The sequence below is a fragment of the Dipodomys spectabilis genome, unplaced genomic scaffold, assembly GCF_019054845.1.
Source record: "Dipodomys spectabilis isolate Male_0828 unplaced genomic scaffold, ASM1905484v1 ptg000010l, whole genome shotgun sequence".
Lineage (NCBI taxonomy): Eukaryota > Metazoa > Chordata > Mammalia > Rodentia > Heteromyidae > Dipodomys > Dipodomys spectabilis.
The window spans coordinates 3,179,283-3,199,192 of NW_024870687.1; the positions used below are offsets into that span (position 1 = coordinate 3,179,283).

The 19,910-nt window shown below is 34.4% G+C and overlaps 1 pseudogene; it reads left to right on the forward strand.

The window, feature by feature from the left end:
- The first annotated feature begins 311 nt into the window (after positions 1-311).
- LOC122128203 lies at positions 312-411 on the forward strand (annotated as a pseudogene).
- The last annotated feature ends 19,499 nt before the right edge of the window (positions 412-19,910 follow it).

The window sequence follows — 19,910 nt, forward strand, 5'->3', positions numbered from 1 at the left end:
ATTAGCTCCACAAAGATAACTCAGCTGATAAATAAGTACTTGAAAAGCCATCACCTTTGGACTTAGCTGTAAATGCTTCAAAATATGATCAAATTTAAAATGAAAATGACAAAATAGTCATTGACAAAAAATTGCAAATGTGAATAATAGACCAAACAATATAATTTTTTCCACTATAGACAGAAATTTAGAGAGATATGATCAATAGCATTTTTAGGAACAATAAGGGTTCCTTGTTACAAATAGGCAACCATGGATATGTGCCTGTACAAACATTGCATCAATAACTACTTAAATTTAGAGGATACTACATGCTTCAGCAGCAGGTCTACCCAAATTACAACAATACAGAGATTAAAATGGTACTTGCCCAAGGATGGTATGAAAATTTGTGAAGTATTCCATATTTTTCATTCTTCAAATGGAAGAAATGAAAAACAGTTGTTAAAAAGTTGATTACAAAAATACAAGTGTAACAATACATGTAATTCATAGAATTAAAGGTTAGTTTGACATCAGTGTATTAAATCTTCACCTTAGAAAGGCCCTTACATAGCATAACCTTTATAAAACTTGAAATTAGATAACATTGTCATTTTATCCCAAAGAAATAAAATTTAAACCATGCTCATAGAGGGTTCCAGGAAGATGGTGGAGGAGAAGCTGAAGGCTAAACAAGCTCTTGCATAGAAAGCAGTTTTAGAGTTCCAGTGAACAGTCCTAAGCCAAAGAATCACACCAAGTGTGTCATCACAGTACACAGAGTTAGGCCAGAGAGGGAAAATCCAGGCAAGGAGACAGATCTGAGCATTTGCCAGCAGCTTCGGCAGCAGCGGCGGCCATAGTCACCATTCTGTAACACAGAGAGTCCAGGACAAAGGAGCCAGATGCGGTGGGTGAGCAGATTCTACTCAACACCAGCAAGAACTGACAAGGAGCAGACATCTTCATCCTGCAGTTCACAGACCAGAGACGACCCAGGAACCAAGACTCGGCGAAAGTAGAAGCCTAATGTCCTCACTCCTTCTCAGGGAGCAGAAGAGAGAAGGCCACCCCTCCCCCCCAGAACCGGACATCTCCATCTTGGATACTGACAAAGCTCGGTGGAGCTGCTAGCTCCAACTAAGGCCTTGGAAGAAAACTCGAGTCATTTAGCAGGTCACAAGAACCTAAATTGACCTCCCAGACTCAGCTTCACCCAGAGAAATGTCACCCAGCTCAGGCGCAAGCCCTAGGAATGGCTTTCTTCACTGGGTAATCAGAGCCAGAGGCTGCCCCTCCCTTAAGCAGCCTTGCCAATCAATTGAAATTCAGTAAATATAAACCGAGAGAGTGGCTCCAGCCTGGGCTCGTGAGTTTCTAACAAGCTAGCCCCTGGGAAAAGCTAATGTTTGCTGAAAAGTCTCAACTCTACCCAGAACCTAGCCCCATCAGAGCTTCTCCAAACGAGGAAAAAGCCATCTCCCTCTTTTGTGATAATCAAAGCAGATCCCCCTCCCATTGAACTAACCTGAGAGGAGGATCACAAAATCCTGGGTAAAGCAGCATTTTTTGGCCTGTTCAAACAAACTGACTTAAGAAACCAACCAAGCCACAGGAAAATGAAACACCACAAGCAGATCAGAGACTCCAACAAGAGGCTGGTTACAGACACAAGGGAGATACAGGATTTTTCCCACCACTCCCCAAAAAATCAAAATATTTTTTTCTTTTTTTTGTACATTTTATAAAAAAAAAATTTCTAAAACTTCTTAATTTTTAATTTTTACCTTTTTTGAAAAAAAATGTTTCCTAGTAACTTTTTTTCCCCTCTTATACTTTTTATTTTAGGGGTATATTTGTGTGTGCGTTTTTCTTTCTTTTTTCTTCTTTAAATTTTTTTTTTGTGTGTGTTTTGTTTTGCTCTATTGAACTTCTGATCTTTTATTCTTTCTTTCTTATCCTTTTCACCTTTTCTTCTCTTTCGTTCTTTTTTATGTGACTTGTTTTTCTATACATCCTCAGATATACCCATAGTCGATTATTAGACCTTATCCCCCATTGTGTACACACTTAATCCACAAATTTATTACTCAGTTCAAAACCTCTTAGACTTAAATTCCTTGATAGCAGTACTACCTCTTTATATCTATATAATATTTTAAGTATTTTTGTTTTTAAATTTTTCACATCTCCTTTATATCCCTCCCCTTCTGCATTATATGCATGTTCTTCTCTCAATATTTCATTTTCGAGTCTACATAATATTTTTAATTTTTACTTTTCTATTTTTTCTGGTCTCTTTTTTTCCCCCTTTCTCTTTCTTCTTTTTTTTCTCTCTCTACTTTCATCCTATTCAACCTATTTCCGGTTTTGAGATTAGGACTTAGTTAACTCTCCCCGTGCCTTCCCACATCTCTCTATTCCTATTTTTTACCCACATTTCTCCTTAAACTTAATAATTTCTGGTTTGCCAAATTCGCATTTGCGGTTTGTAGCCCATTAATATATAGTTGTTTGACACTGAATAGATGCATCCATTGAACGAGATTGTATCTGCAGACTATTGACTGTGCAAATACAGACTTTGGTTGATGCTTGCCTTAAGTTAGTGTTCTAGCACAAAACTGGTGTTTCATTCATCCCAAATGGGCAGAACAAACCTGAAAAACACAAGAAAAATGGCAAGTCTGGGTATCTCAACTTCCACTCATGGTAATCAGGGGACAGAACAGATAATGAATAATCCAGAGGAGAGAAAAGATTAATCACCAATAAAGGGAAACAAATTAGAATCACCTCAGATTTTTCAGCAGAGACAATCAAAGCAAGAAGAGCCTGGAATGATGTATGCCATGCCCTAAAGACAAACAACTATCAACCAAGAATACTGTACCCAGCTAAACTCTCCTTTATAACTGAAGGCCAAATAAAAACCTTCCATAACCAAGAAAAATTGAAACAATACATCTCCACCAAACCAGGCCTACAAAAGATTCTTAAAGATGTCCTAAACATAGAAAACTAACAAGACCACAATAAAGGCCAAGAAAATGCACCCAAACCTAGAATCCAAGAAGATAGGAAGAACCCAGTTTTCATAGACCCCAAGAAGGTAGACAACATGGCCAGAACTCCCAAATACCTCTCAGTCCTATCTCTCAACATTAACGGACTTAATTCTCCAATTAAGTGACATAGACTGTCTTGTAGGACTAAAAAGCAAGATCCTTCTATCTGTTGTCTTCAGGAGTCACATCTTGCTGTTAAACACAAAAAAATTTTCAATGTTAAAAGCTAGAACAAAATCTACCAAGCAAATGGCCCCCATAAACAGGCAGGAGTTGCAATCCTAATATCAGATAAACTTCCAATTAAAATTAGTGAGAAGAGATAAAGAAGAGGTAAAGAAGGTCGCTACATATTAATTTGAAATATCTATTCGAAAAACAATGGAGCACCCAAATTTAACCAAGAAACACTACTTTCACTCAAATCCCACAGAGATCCAAAGACAATAATTGTTGGGGATTTTAGCACACCACTCTCCCCACTAGATAGATCAACTCGGAAAAACTCAACAGAGAAACCGCAGATATAAACAACTGCATAGATCAAGTATATTTAACAGATATCTATCGAATATTTCTCCCACCAGCATCAGAATACAAGTTTTTCTCAGCAGCACATGGAACATTTTCTAAAATAGACCACATTTTAGGCCACAATGCAAAATTGTCCAAATTCAGAAACATTGAAGTTATACCTTGCATTCTCTCTGACTACAAGGGAATAAAATTAGAATGCAACACCAAAAGCCACCAAAGAAAGTCTTGTAACACATGGAGGCTGAAGAACACACTGCTGAATCATGAGTGGGTCATGGAATATATTAGAAAGGAAATCCAAATGTTCATGCTATTCAACAAAAATGAGCACACAAATTACCATCTCATCTGGGACACAGCAAAGGCAGTATTCTGAGGCAAATTTATACCTCTGAGCTCCTACATCAACAAATTGGAGAGATCTGAAACCAACAATTTAGTGAGATATCTGAACCACCTTGAAAAAGAGCACCAAGATATACCCCAATATAATAGATGGAAAGAAATAATTATTTTAATTAATTAATTAATTTTAATTAAAATTAAATCAATATTAAATGAATTAGAATCCAAAAAAACTATTGGAAAAAACCAAAAAAACAAAGAGTTCGTTGTTCGAAAAAATTAACAAAATTGACAGGCCCTTCACAAATCTTATCAGAAAAAGAAGAGAACACATCCAAATAAATAAACTCAGAAATGAGAATGGAAACATCACCACAGAAACAACCAAGATTCAGAACATTATAAGGGAATACTTCTCAAAACTTTATGCTAATAAGTTTGAGAACTTGGTAGAAATGGACCTTTTTCCTAGCAAATATTGACATGCCAATACTAAAGCAAGATGAGTTAAACCATCTTAACAGACTCATATCAAGCATTGAAATAGAAACAGCAATAAGAGACCTCCCATATAAGAAAAGTCCAGGTCCAGATGGTTTACAGCAGAATTCTACAAGACCATTAAAAGCAGAGCTCACAGCAATACTACTCCAAACCTTCAATGAAATAGAACGAGAAAGTTCACTACCATATACATTCTATTAAGTCATCATAACTCTCATCCCAAAATCAGGCAGGGAATAATGAAAGAAAGAGAACTATAGACCCATTTCATTGAGGAACATTGATGCAAAACTTCTCAACAAAATTTTGGCCAATCGTCTTCAACAATGTATCCAGAAAATCATACACCACAATCAAACAGGATTCATTTCAGGGAGGCAAAGCTGGGTCAATATTCCCAAATCAATTAATATAATTCATCACATTAACAGGAGCAAGGATAAGAACCACAAGGTTATCTCAATATATGCAGAAAAAGCATTTGACAAGATCCAACACCCCTTTATGTTGAAGGTTCTGGAAAAATTAGGAATTATGGAACATTCCTCAATAGAATAAGGGCTATATATGACAAACCTACAGCCAGCATTATACTTAATGGTGAAAAACTAAAGCCATTTCCTCTAAACTCAGGAACAAGACAAGGATGTCCACTATCACCACTTCTCTTCAATCTAGTATTAGAATTCCTATCTACAGCAATAAGACAAGATGCAAACATAAAGGTGATACAAATAGGGAAAAAAGAAATAAAACTCCCCCTCTTTGCAGATGACATGATCTTGTATTTAAAGAATCCCATAGACTCCACTCCCAAATACTCAAGTTGATTCAAAACTTTGGCAAAGTAGCGGGGTATAAAATTAACCCCCCAAAATCAATGGCTTTTCTGTATGCCAACAATGAGAAAAGTGTGGCTGAAATTAGGAAAACAACGCCACTTGTAATAGCACCACAAAAAATAAAATACCTAGGAATTAACTTAACCAAAGAAGTGAAAGAACTTTATGATCAAAACTGTAAAAACTTGAAAAAGGAAATCAAAACAGAACTTAGAAAATGGGGAAAACTCCCATGCTCCTGAATTTGGAAAGATCAACATTGTTAAAATGGCAATACTTCCCAAGGCTATCTACAAATTCAATGCGATACCTATCAAAATTCCAACCTCATTCTTCAAGGAAATAGAAGAGGCAATCCAAAAATTCATATGGAACAATAAAAGTCCACAAATAAGAAAAACGCCCCTGAACAGAAAGAACACTGCTGGAGGAATATCAATACTAAATTTCAAACTATACTATAAATCCATAGTAATCAAAACAGCATGTTAGTGGCACAAGAACAGACTTCAGGACCAATGGAATAGAATTGAACACCCAGAAACGAACCTACAGACCTGTAGCCATCTAATCTTCGATAAGGGAACTAAAAAAATAGAATGGAAGAAAGACAGCCTTTTCAGTGAATAGTGCTAGCAAAATTGGTTAACAACTTGTAAAAAATTAAAGCTAGATCCTTATATATCACCGTGCACCAGAAGCAACTCCAAATGGATCAAAGATCTCGGAGACAAAGCAGACACTCTGAAAACATTACAGGATGCAATAGGAGAAACCCTAGGTCTCCTTGGCGCAGGCCGAAATTTTCTTAATAGAGACCCAGAAAGACCAAAGAAAGTTTGGACAAATGTGATTGCATGAAGTTGCAGAGCTTCTGCATCGCAAAGGACATAGCTAGCAAGATCAAAAGAAATCCCACAGATTGGGAGAAGATATTCACTAGCCAAACAATGGACAAAGGTCTCATATCTAACATATGCTTGGAATTCAAAAAATGAAACCACCCAACAACAAATCGTCAAAGAAACAACTGCCCAATTAATAAGTAGGCTAAAGACTTAAAGAGAAACTTCTCTGAAGAAGAAAGAAGGATGGCCAATAGACACATGAAGAAATGCTAATCCTCCCTAGCCATAAAAGAAATGAAAATCAAAACAGCATTAAGATACCTCCTCACCCCAGTTAGAATGACAAAAATCAAGAACTCTAAAAACAACAGATGCTGGAGGGTATGTTGGTGGGAGTCTAAACTTGTTCAACCACTTTGGAAAGTAGTATGGAAGTTCCTCAAAAGACTCCTCATTGAGCTCCCCTATGACCCAGCAATCCCGCTTTTGGGCGTTTACCCAAATGTTTACAAACAAGACCACACTAAAGCTATGAGCACAACCATGTTTATTGCAGCATTATTTACTATAGCTAACTTATGGAACCAACCCAGATGCCCCTCAGTAGATGAATGGATCAAGAAAATGTGGTATATATACAAAATGAAATTCTATGCCTCCATCAGAAAAAATGATATTGCTCCATTTGTTAGGAAATGGAAAGACTTGGAAAAAATTATATTAAGTGAAGTAAGCCAAGCCCAAAGAAACATAGGTCCCATGGTTTTCCTTATTTGCAATATCTAGTACATGTCTAAGTCAAGCAGAAAAGGTCAGATAAGGTGATATTAGGGAAATGAACCCTAAGATATGTATTCGATTGTTTTTTTTTCTTTCATGAGATTGTTTCTAATGCATTTATAAGATTATTACTTTGTTGCTTTGTATGTCCCTCTCCCACAGTATAACCCCTGCTTTCACTGTATTTGATGTCGGTGTAATTTGTGGAGGGGAAGGTGAAAAACAAATCGTTTAAATAAGGATACAGGTAGACCCGTTGCAACAATGAGAAGTACAAGTTGTTATTTTGAAAACGAACTTTACAACTTTGGTGGCGGGGGTGGGGAGGGAGGGGAGGTTAGGAGGGGAAGGAGTGGGGAGGATGGGAAGGGATGGGATGGAGAACAAAAAATGTTTTTTTTTCTTTCATGTAGTTGTTTCTATCACATTTATAAGATGATTTGTTTGTTGCTTTATATGTCCCTACCCCACGGTCTAACCCCTGCTTTCACTGTATTTGATGTTGGGATAATTTGTGGAAGGGAAGGGAAAAAAACAAATCATTTAAACAGGGATATAGGTGGACCCTTGCAACAACGATATGTACAAGTCATTATGTTGAAAAATGAACTTTACAACTTTGGCCTGGTAGAGGGTAGGCAAGGGTAGGTGGTAGGGGGAGAGTAGGTGGAGGTGAAGGGTTGGGGGTGCCAGATAGAAAGGGATGGGAAGGAGAAACAAAGGAGGAGGCAACAATTCTTGACAAGAAATGTATTCAATATCTTGCCCAAGTAATTGTAACCCCTTTGTATGGTATTTTCACAATAAAAAAAATCGTAATTTTTTAAAAAATTAAAAATTAAAAAAGAAATAAAAGAATATAAGGACCTTAGGAAAAGGAATCTTAAACTTTTTCTATATGGCTTGTAATCTGAAAGTACACATTTATTAATGAACCTATATATTATAAAACAATGTAGACTTCAAAGTACTATATCTAGAAGACAATGAAATTGATTATGGACTTTATACAAACATAGATACTTTTTGTAGACAAGCACCAGGAATATCTTTAGTTTCTATACTATTCATTTCAACCGATAAGTTAAAATTAAAAAAAATCACAAACTCTGCAGAAATCATTATAGATGCATACAAACAACTCTTGAATATATTTTGACATCAAAGTCAGGCAATTCACGTGGAAGAATACTATGCAATCCATCAATTTTTAAATTAAGATATTGTTGTTGCTTTGTATATGAAAATATTTTGTAGGGACACAAAGGATGGACTGGCACTTTTGAAATTTAAGAAACTTAACCAAACTATTTCTACATAGGAGAACAATTTGTACAGCCATCCATAACTTCAAGGAGGTAGTGATACATACTTATCCTTTTGGTAATATCAAATGCAGTTTCTTCCAAGTTGTTCTTCAGGCCCCGTTTGATATTTTGGTTCAACAGAAGGAGATACAGCATATCTTTGCTATTTCTATTTCCAGCTGCAAGATGCAAGGGTGTCAAGAGGCCTTTAGTTTGGGGATTGGTATCTGCATCATGATGAAGTAAGAAAGAATCCGTTCTGGTGTTATTCCACATATAAGCACTGTTCAGGGGTGCCAAGCCATTCAGAGTTATTGCATGAATATCTGCCTTGAGCTACCAACTCATGGACAATGTCTAAATGTCCACTCTAGGCTTCCCAATGAAGAGGGGTATACTTACCTCATCCCTAGTATACATATGAGTGGCCTTTTTGAAAAGTAGTCTCGGCACTGTAGTAAGCCAATTAATTTCGACATACCAAAGAAGAAATTTGCATGGATTCTTCTCCATTATTTTCTTGCAATTGATTCCATTCCTCACGTTTTTATATTGTTCCTTGTCTTCATCAGAATTGCCTAACCAGAGGCTTTGAGTACCAGTGGGTGTCCATGTATTTCCCCAATAGTTCACATTGGTTGAACTGGTCAGAAAAATCCGGTGAATTTTCTGCATATGTTTTTTCACCATGATTTATTTTCTCTTTTTCCATTTTTATTATTCTAAATTATTCTAACTGGAGATTAGTGAATTGATAGAGAGCAGAAGAAAGATTTTCCTCCGTATTCAAATGCACAGACTGAAAATATGGACCAGTGGTGTCTTCATGTGCAGCTTATTCTAGGAAGGAGAAAATAGGAAACAATGCCTTCTACGTAAATGATTTGGGAAATACCATGATATAGTTTAAGAGAATTTACTATTCAATATATGAGCTTTAAGAGCTTTCTAATAGTTCCATTATTTATTGGTACCCAACATTAGAAAAAAATGTATAATACAGTAGTAAAATAGAAGTCATTTGCATGACTATTTAAATTCCTTTTTTTTAAAGACACGATTTCATCTAAAAAAGTAGGCCTATCTATTTTCCTCAAGTGTTTTTGGTGATTGAAGATGCTTAATAAGTCAAAATGTATTAGTAGTCCTTTGATATCAATTAAATTTCATTTTTCTTCTTGGAGAATATAATGATCAAAGCAATAGTTCAGAATCAGCAAGCAATAGTTCAGCATCATGCTTCCAGTGCAAGTGAATCACCAGTAAGTAATCCTCGATACCATTTTCCACAAAGGTTTTTCACAAATATAATCTGCCTGCTTTCTCTAGCTGCTTTTCTAGCCTGGACCTGTTCTTTCATTGTGCAGGAAAAGTGTGATTCAACTGATTTCAGTCATTTTTATTCTTATAATTATCAAGGATTTAGATTATTTTTTAAAAAAATTAGTTGTGGGGCCTGAACTATGGGCTTCGGCACTGTTCTTGAGCTCTTCAAATCAAGGCAAGCGCTCTACCACTTGAGCCACAGAATCACTTCTGTGGTTCTGTTTATGTGGTGCTGATTTGGGAAATGGTAGAGCAGAAAGTGAAATGATGCAACCAAAAATATAAAAGCAAAATAAATTAGGACAATTATGGAGCAACCATATTGTCTATGAGAATCATGAAAGAGAGAGAGGAAGAGAGATACAGATGTGCAATGACCTATCTAGACACAAAATCAATGCTTCTGATCTATTTACAAAGCAAACAATTTTATTTTTTATTTGTTAAAAGAGATGGAAATAGAATTTATGTATTTACTTGAAATTAGTACAAACATTTTTAGTCTCCTACATAAAGAGACATAGCTCTGACCAAATTACAGACAAAATCTTAATCCTTGGTCTGAGAAGGTGGCTAAGTGGTAGAGTGCTTTTCTTGTAGCTTAATACAGTGCGGATACTACTTGCCAAAAAGGCCACTCATATGAATACTAAGGATGAGGATGAGTATACCCCTCTTCATCGGGAAGCCTAGAGCGGACACTTAGACATTGTCCATGAGTTAGTATCTCAAGGCAGATATTCATGCAGTAAATCTGAATGGCTGGACACCTCTGCACAGTGCTTATATGTGAAACATATTGCAACACAAACACACACACACACACACACACACACACACACACACACACACACACACACACACACACATCATCAGATTTCTTCTTAAGGATTTTTTGTGTATGGTCTTAAGAAGAAATTTACATTACTAACTTGAATTTCTGACAGAACAATATAATCACTGTACATCTTGCTTCTATACTCCCAATATTAAATTGCTATCTAAGTATGTGCAATAGATAAGTATAGGAAAAAGTAGGAGCCACACTGGTGGCTCATGTCTTTATTCCTAGCTAATCAGAAAGACAAAATCTGATGATTGTGGTTTGAAACCAGACCAAGAAAAATAGTCCATTAGATTCTGGTTTGAAAGTAACCAGCAAAAGCTAGAAATGGAGCTGTCTTACAAGCAGTAAAATGCTAGCCTTGAGAAAACTAAAACAAAAAAAAATAACAAATTCTGGGACAGAGTTAGGCCCTGAGTTCAAGCTCTAGTAGTAGTATTTAACTAATGAAGGAATGAATTAATTAATTACCTAAAATAAAATAAGTGGTCACATGTGGTGGGGCAGGTAAAATGTAACAACCCTGGTGACTGGAATATGTATTATTTTGTAATAAGGCAAATTATCATTTGTCCTAATCACTACTACTTTATTTGAACTTTTTTGTAGAATAAACCCTGAATTTGGCATGCGTGTATATGTGTACATGTGCACACATGTGTGTTTAAGTGTGTGTGTGTGTGTGTGTGTGTGTGTGCTGTTGCAATGTTGCTTGCCAATATGAACAGGGTGAGACTGAAAAGAGCTGTGTTGAAATGTTTTTATTTATCAGTGTTCTGTCCTGTCATTTCAGTTGAACCATCCTTCTGTATATTTTATTTGTTAATAACATCATCATAATCAAAGCATTTACAACATTAAGTTAGATAAAAGAGATCATATTCAGCGGTTAGTATATGTTAGGTAAAAAGATACAGATATAATTGGGTAGTAAGTTATTGGTGTAAGATGACTGTCAGTTCAAATATGTATTTGACCTCTTAAATTGGTTATATTTTTAAGAAGTACTCATGGAGTGATTTTGACCGACTTGAACAAATAGGTATTACTCTCTGGTTATTTCTGTGAAACTCAAGGTGGATAAACTCTTTCTGGATTTCTGTTGAAAATAACTTTATTTGTAAGATTGTATCTATTCACACTAAGATAATAAACCCCGTATTTTTTTAGGTTTGAATATCCCATCATATTGACTGAAAATCTGTATTGTGGCTATGCTTGTTAGATATATATTTCAAAAAAACAAACAAAAACATGTGTCACCTTCAGAATGTGGATGCATTTGAAGTTTGTACATACAAAGGTTTCTTCATTAATAGTTCTTTTGTGGGAGTAATAGCACAACTTTAACAAATAAGGCTTTTCGAATATGTTTTCCAATATAAATAACATCCCAGACCGAGTCTTGTAATTTCTGAAAACCATTTAAATATTTTACTATTATTTTAGTTCATTGACTATACAGCTAAAGAGATTTCTGAAATAAATATTGTTAAGATCTGAAAATGTAAGTGGGTATGCAGGCTTTTTATGCATCATTTTATGCAAAGCCAGTGTTTATGAAACTAAAAGAAATAGAATAAAAGAATGTAAGTGAATTGGGTAACCTAATTATTAGTATAATTTTGTTTTCTATTAGCACAGTCCTTTGAATGTAGATGATGCAGTTAAATTATTTTTTGTCTCACTGTGCTTCAGTTATTTTTAGATTATTTGTAGTTTTAAAAATGAATTTGTAGTATAAAGGTCTTTTAAAATGATTAGAATTAATCTTGTGCTTTGTATTCTACTCCCATGAAAATGAGTTATTTTCAAGTGTTAATAGTTTATAATTGAATCTTCAGTATCATAAGAAATTTTGAAAAAAATTGGTAGTATTGATGTCTTTTTTGGGGGGGAGGGGTCCGGTAGTGGGGCCTGAACTCTGGGCACTGTCCCTCAGCACTTCAGCTCAATTCTAGCGCTCTACCACTTGAGCCACAGCATCACTTCCAGCTTTTTTTCTTTTTACTTTTGTGGTGCTGAGGAATCGAACCCAGGGCCTCATGCATGAAAGGCAAGTGCTCTATCACTAAGCCACCTTCCCAGCCCTACATGTCTTTTTATACCAATAGTATTCACAAAATGGAGAGTCTTTAATTCATACTTAGTATCTATGATTTTTAACCTCTCATTTCTAACATTAATGATAGGTCAGAGTGCATTTTTGGTTATAGGACAAATAAAATATTTATCTAGGGTCAAAGGTGATTTTTATACCAGTCTTGCTTTAATAGCATTTTAAATGTTGGGTATAAAAATCAATCAAAATACTTCTAATGGTAAACAACTAAGTTGAGCTACAATTTGGAAATGATTGGTCCATAAGACCTGTAGTCTGTTTCCATCAGGAATTAGGGAGGTCATTCTTTCAGTAAGACAGTGTTAAACAGAGATAATGTCCCTATGCAGTTCAGTGTTTAGTGAAGGGTTAAAATATGATTTCTACTATTTTGAGCTAGAAATCAAGAATGTTATACATTAGCAGTTCTTTTCACCAGGGAGGTATGCATTGATTATGAACTTTGAGTATTCATATTACAGTTCCCTATTTTCTAACAAAGATAAAGTAAAATATTATGAGTGTACACAATAATTCTGGGAAATTTTCCTAGAATTTGTAGACTAAGTGCTGGTATTTTAGTCATAAAATAGAATGAGGTTAATTGATACAGTGGGAGATGAACCTCAGGCTAACACTTACCATGTGTGCAATGTTGTACTAGTAATTCTAACTCTGAAGACTTCACTATCATCATCTGAGAATTAAAAATGTAAGGAGCTCCACTTTATGCAATTATTGTGAGGATTAAATTATATAACATAGCTAAAGTACTTGGAAAAACAATCAATTAGCATTTGGCACATTCTACCTGTTATTTTATCATGTGATGAAATCTAGCATTTTTACTGTGATTTTATATGTGCAATGTGATGTATTGATATTCATTGCATTGATCACTTTTCTGTCACGATGAGGAAAATACCTGCAAAGAAAATTTGAGGAGGAAACTATTATATTGACTCATGGTTTAAGAGAACGCAGTTTAAGATCAAATGTCTCCATTGTTTTTAATCATGTTTTTATTATCTTAACTAGTTGTACACGGGAATTTCCATTCAATAATAAGTTTTTAAAGTATAATGGATCTTTATATAACTTTTCCTACCCTTCCTAACATCACCCCACTTAATTTTTTTCTAGTTTCATATTATTTCCATTGAATATAATGTCTTCACTGTTACTCCATAACTCTCTTTATTCTTTCCATTTGAATTCCCCTCACATCTTCCAAGTGATAGTTTCCTGGTATTCATTTTTTTGGGATTAAAATTCAATTTTATAAGAAATTACACCTTTTAAATATTGCTCTGAAAAATGAAAGCTTTGGTTAATACTGTTGTTTAACTTGCATAAAATTCTGGCTTCCAAATACGCGACAGAACATGGGTCCTTTGTGTGTCTGGCTCTGACTTTGGTTACTTAACATATTTTTAGATCTATCCATTTCTTTGCAAATAATGTAACAGTCCTCATAATGGATAGGTGCAATACAATTGTGTATATATGACACACTTTCTCCAATCATCCTTCTGCCAAAGGTCATCCTGGCTGTTTCCATAACTTGGCTATGGTGAATAGTGCAGTAATGAAGATGGTTGTGAAAGTGATTTTACTGTAACCTTTTGGAAGAATTCATCACTATCTTTCTGGGAGCAATCCTCTAGCCAGTTTTCCAGAATAAGCAAATCCTTCCCTTCATCTCCATCACAACGTATTGCAAGTTCTCAAAAACAAACTACCCCATACAGGTCTCAATAAGCTGAAACCACACTGTGCCCATATTCTTTCAATACATTTTTAATAATTACATAAATTTAGTGAGAACCTTCTATGTACTTTCCTAATGTGGGAATGAGACATAAAAACAGAGTAAAAGAAAGAAATATGCATTTTAATTAGCTATTATCATATTTAAAATCTTTTTCAGCTCTAACAGCCTCACTTACTATTATTTTAATCTTTATTTGATTACTTCATCTATCCCCTAAATTATAACAGGTGAGTTAAATACAGACAAAAAGTGTGGTTTGATTTTGACACTCATGTGTGAGGATGCACAATATGGGCAAATAGATGGATTGGAATTAATAGCAATTATCCATTTTGTTAAAGTAGAGATAGTTTTCCCAAACTGACTCATATTTCATTCAACAAAAAGAAACATGTAACAATTCCCTTTGTTTTCCTCCTCATTAACTTTTGTTTCCATTTTATTTTATAATCAAGGATGATTTCATATATGTACTGTAGATACAAAATATGTTAAACTATTTCTATCCGTATGTATTGATATATACACATATACATATATTACTCAGGTTACAATGATAATTTATAACTTCTGTAACTATACAATTTACCAAATTATTAAAAACATCGATGGCTCATGCCTGGAATCCTGGTTACTCTGGAGGCTAAGATCTGATGAACATGGTTTAAAGCCATCCTGGGCAGGAAAGTCCATGAGCCTCTTATCTCCAAACAATCAACAGAAAATCAGAATTGGAACTGTGGCTCAAAGTAATAGAGTGGTAGCCTTGAGAGAAAAAGCTCAGGGACATCACCCAGGCTCTTAGTTCAAGAACTACAATCTACCCAAAAAATCTATTTAATTTACACCTGTGTAAGTAGAGTATTTCCATCACCCAAATGTACATCCATGCTCATTTGCAAGGTAACTCTGTTTTGTCTGAAGTACCACTAAACATTATAACTTAAGTAGAAAGCATTGGAATGTGGGTTCATTCTATCTCTCTCATGGATTTTTCTCGATTCAAACACTCAAGTGTTACAATTATTCCAATTATTTAAAATCAGAGCATTTTTTCTTTAATACCCCTAATATTACAGTTTGAATTCAGTGTCTTGTGCCCCCTAAATAGGTGTTCTTACCACTTGGTTATGTGCCCAGCCCTAAATTATCCTGATTATTTTTCAGATAGAAACTGGCTTCCTACTTGTGTATGATCTTGGCCTCCGTCCACTTTATATTATTCTTCTTGGAATTTAGAATAATAAGTGCATGGTATTATGTATAGATCTTTCTGTCTAGTCTGGGCTTTAGCCACTCTTCTCACAACAGTGCACTCCCATGTAGTCAGGATTTTCAAAAGCTTGTCATATCTGATTTTTTAAATCTTTGCATTTCCTGCAGGTACTTGAGTACTGAATTAATTTGTGTTTTCTTGTTTTGTTTTATTTGAATGTATGTGTTGAGTTGTTCCTTACTTTTCCTTTTGTTTCTTTCCCTCAAGTTCTTACCTAAAGTGCTGAGAAAACAATTCCTCTTTCTCAAGATAGGGTGAACATTATTTATTCCAAAGTAATTTCAGTAACATTTAAACACCTTCATGTCTATGAATGGTATACAAATGCTAAGCGTTGAGAAGGGTGTTTTTACTTTCACGGTAGTTTTGTCATACACAGATCATGAAATATATGAAGATAATATAACTACAGATGCATGCCAAGAGGAGAAAACCCTATTATTAATTATTTGACAGAGGCTTCCCTTCTAGTGAAAGAAATATATTACTTGATACAGGATTTCACAAAATCATATTGCTAGGAGGAACCTAAACAATCATCTAATACTGTAGACTTGAGAGTGATGAATTGACTTCTTGAATAATTTACTTTTGGGTCAAATAAATGCAGACTTCCAAAAAGAGAGTAGATTTTAGAGAAACATGATGAATTTTATGTAAATAGGTCCTTAGCTGATTTTGTTAATTTGTGAACTAATACAGGGAAATAAAGTATAGCAAGGTAAAAAGTAAAGAACTTCACATTGGAATACTCATTTGTGTGTGTGTGTTCATGTGCATGCGAGTATGCAAACGCACATGTGCATGTGCTTATGCATGCATTCATCATTCTTGAGGCTTGATAGTGCCTGGGAACTATTACTCAGCTTCTGTGCCCAAGGATAGTGGTCTACCACTTCAGCCACTTCTGTTTTTATTTTTAGATAATCGCTTGTATTTTCATGATTGGACTGGCTTTGAACAGACTCCGAGTAGCTAGCTAAGCTTATTCAGCCTCTGAGTACCTAGTTAAAATTCTGGCTGTCCTCTATGCTTCACTGCTCTTTTATTCATTTCCTGAGGTAATCACAAGTCTAAGTCATATATATGTCTAATTGCTTTAAAATAGCTACTGCTTGGTACCAGTGGTTCCCATGTATACTCTTACCTACTGAGGAGGCTTGAGAACAGAACCCAGGCCAAAAGTTTAGTGGAATTCCTTCTCAATCTAAGCTGGGTGCATTGGATCATTTCCACCATCCTTCACTATCTAGTTACTAAGATTGGAAAGACTGCGGATCCAGGCCAGTCAAGGTAGCAGGCTAGACAATTTGGTGTGCAACTCTGATGCCATTGATGATGGGAATGCTAAAAGGGCAAATCAGGTGCATGTTCTTGTGGAAAGAAAACCCCTATCCTAAAATTAACCACTGATATGATGCTGGCCTAGCAAGAAAAATATACCACAAGTTGAAATACCCACAATTTCCCACAACCAAAGTAAGTATATACATGAACATTCAAAAACTTAGTACAATCTGTTCTTTGCTCTAATATCAGCTTTATCTGATTATCATATGATGTGACAGAATAGTTTTTTCATTAAACTTATGATAATTTAAAAAGACCTAGAAAATTCTTTATTTATTAAGTGCAAATGAATGGCAAATTGCCTCATTTCTTACATATTTGACTATCACTATAATTTCGTCTTATGACTATTATTAATAGTAATATATTCTGATTTATTACTTCAAACTTTTTACTTTTCTGCTGAAGTTGAAGTATTTAAATAGTATCATCAAAGTATATTCCTTGGGTATTTAAGGAAGTTTTTAGAAAGTTTTTAACCAATGGGTTCTAAGAATTCTTAATTGGTATATATTTTGGTTTATTTTTAATTTCAATTTAATTTTATTGTAATGGTAATATACACAAGGGTTAAAGTTACATAAATGAGGTCGTGAATACATTTCTTAGGGAAGGAACATTGTTATATCTTCCACCGATATTTTTGTACACTCAAAACAAGTACTACTGATGCTTTTGCTGTTGCTATTGATCATTGGGTACTTTTGCTTTCTTTGTTCATACAATTTTATTATAAAATTGATATACAGAGGGTTTACACTTAATTAAGTCATCTAAAGAGTACACTTCATTTTATTTTCTAAATTTCAAATTTTGGGCTTAAATATTTTCATTTGTTTCTTTAGGATAATTCATTTTTTTCAGAGTTGTAGAATTAGTTAATTTATTTTTACATGATTTTTATACATGTAAATTATTCAGACACATATATTTTGCTTTTATAATATTTAACGTGTGACTATTTAAAAATTGTTTTCTTATTTTTTATATGGTTAATGATGTTAAATAAATTTATTTTCTTATACTTATAAACATATTTGTCCAGGTAACAAATACTTACTGTATTTTTAAAAAGCGCATACTTTATTAAGAAAGGCTCCATTATTTGGTCACTTTTTGGAAATATTTTTACTTGAATTAAAAAAAAGTTTGAGCTCGGCATGGTGATTTGTGGCATCCATTTTCTAGCTCTGGTGGGAAGTGTAGATAGAGTTTGTAATTCGGGAGAGACTGGGAAACTCTGTGACCTTATTATAAAACTATTCAGGGTGAACTGATTAGAGGTATAGCCACCGCTACTGTTTTATACAGCACCTCGCTATCATATTCTAAATCTTGAGTCAACACACCAGTAACATCAATCTTTTTTCAAAATAGAAAGACACATGTTTCAAAATGTTTATTATTTAAACTTATTTGCAAAGGTTCGCATTTCTTCTGTTAATTTTCAATTTACTTAAGCTATTAAAATCGAAGTATATTGTGACTATTTTATTTCTACTAAACTTTTAAATTGTACGAGCAATATTATGATTTCATATAACATACTTCTACTATTTGTGATAATTTTCTCCGTTTAATACGATAAAATCTATATTCCAAATATGTGTATGTGGTGTGTATATGTGTGTTTATGTGGTTTTTGTGTGTGTGTACTTTGTGTGTACTTTGTAATGTTTGGGAGGTCACACCACTGCTTCACACATGCAAGGCCAATGTTTTACCGCTGAGCTATACTGCCTAGTTATAATCCAAATAGTGTTTTAAATCATGACTTTGAAACTTTCATTCCTAGTATGTTTTTTCAAAATTATATATGATAAAATGTGATCCATATTCTATCCACTCTAGCAATTTTTATTGTTACTTAGAATATTTCCACTGCCTTTCCACTTCCAAACTATTGTGTTTGTTATTGATATAGGTTTTACTTTGCTTCTTTTCTCTCTTCATTTTTTTTCCTTTATAGTTTAGCTATTCTTTCTCTTATTTCTTTGGGAATTAATTATCATATTCCTATTATAATATCCTTACATTGTAACAGGTATATACAATGCTTTAATTTCTATTTTGTTTTGTCCCATTTTCACTGACTTTTGGTCCAAACTATTAGATGGATTAAAAAGAAACTTGACTTAGGACACTTTATTTTTCTCCTTCTCTTCTCTGAAGTCTTTCTGTTTTTTGAAACACAAAAGCAATGATATATAGCTCCTACATGGTCCATCATTCTTTCCCCTCTCTCTCTCCTCTGTTGTACAGCTCAAGTTGTTATCATTCAGATTTAATATGCTACAGCATTATCTAAATCTTAACTCATTTCTAAATTAATTTTAGTTGTATCAAGTATTCTCTAAAGACATTTCTCTCTATATATATCTGGGGTCTTGTGTTTTTACAAGGTACAAAATATGAGTGACTATCAAACATCTAGATATCTCTGTAGAATATTGGTCCACCTGCTCAATAAACTCTTATGTAAATTCAAGGAATACAGGTCAGTCAGAACAATCTTGTAAAATGTTGTAGCTTCAGCCTTCATAATAGCTTTGAATCTTTTTACCATGTTTAGTAGTGAAGACAAAATAGTTCTACTATAAGAGCAGATACATAGAAGAATGTAACAGATTTGTCAAAAATAAATTCTTAGTTTTATGGTCAGTAAATTTTGAAAACTATCCTATGACTTTATGAAATAAAAATAAAATCTTAAATGTTGTATTGGCACTATTGTCTCTCGAGATTTAAAGAATGATCTTAGACTACTACCTCAATACTTTTTTGTTTTGTTTTGTTTTTTGTCATTCATGGGGCTTGAACTCGGCTTAGGCGCTGTCTGTGTGCTCTTTCGCTCAATGTGAGTGCTCTACCGCTTGAGTCACAACACCAGATCTGGTTTTCTAGTGGTTTATTGGATTTAAGGGTCTCATGGACGTTCCTGCCTAGGCTGGCTTTAAAGTGTGATCCTCAGATCTCAGACTCCTCAGTAGCTAGGGTTACAGATATGAGCCTCAGGCACCGTCCTA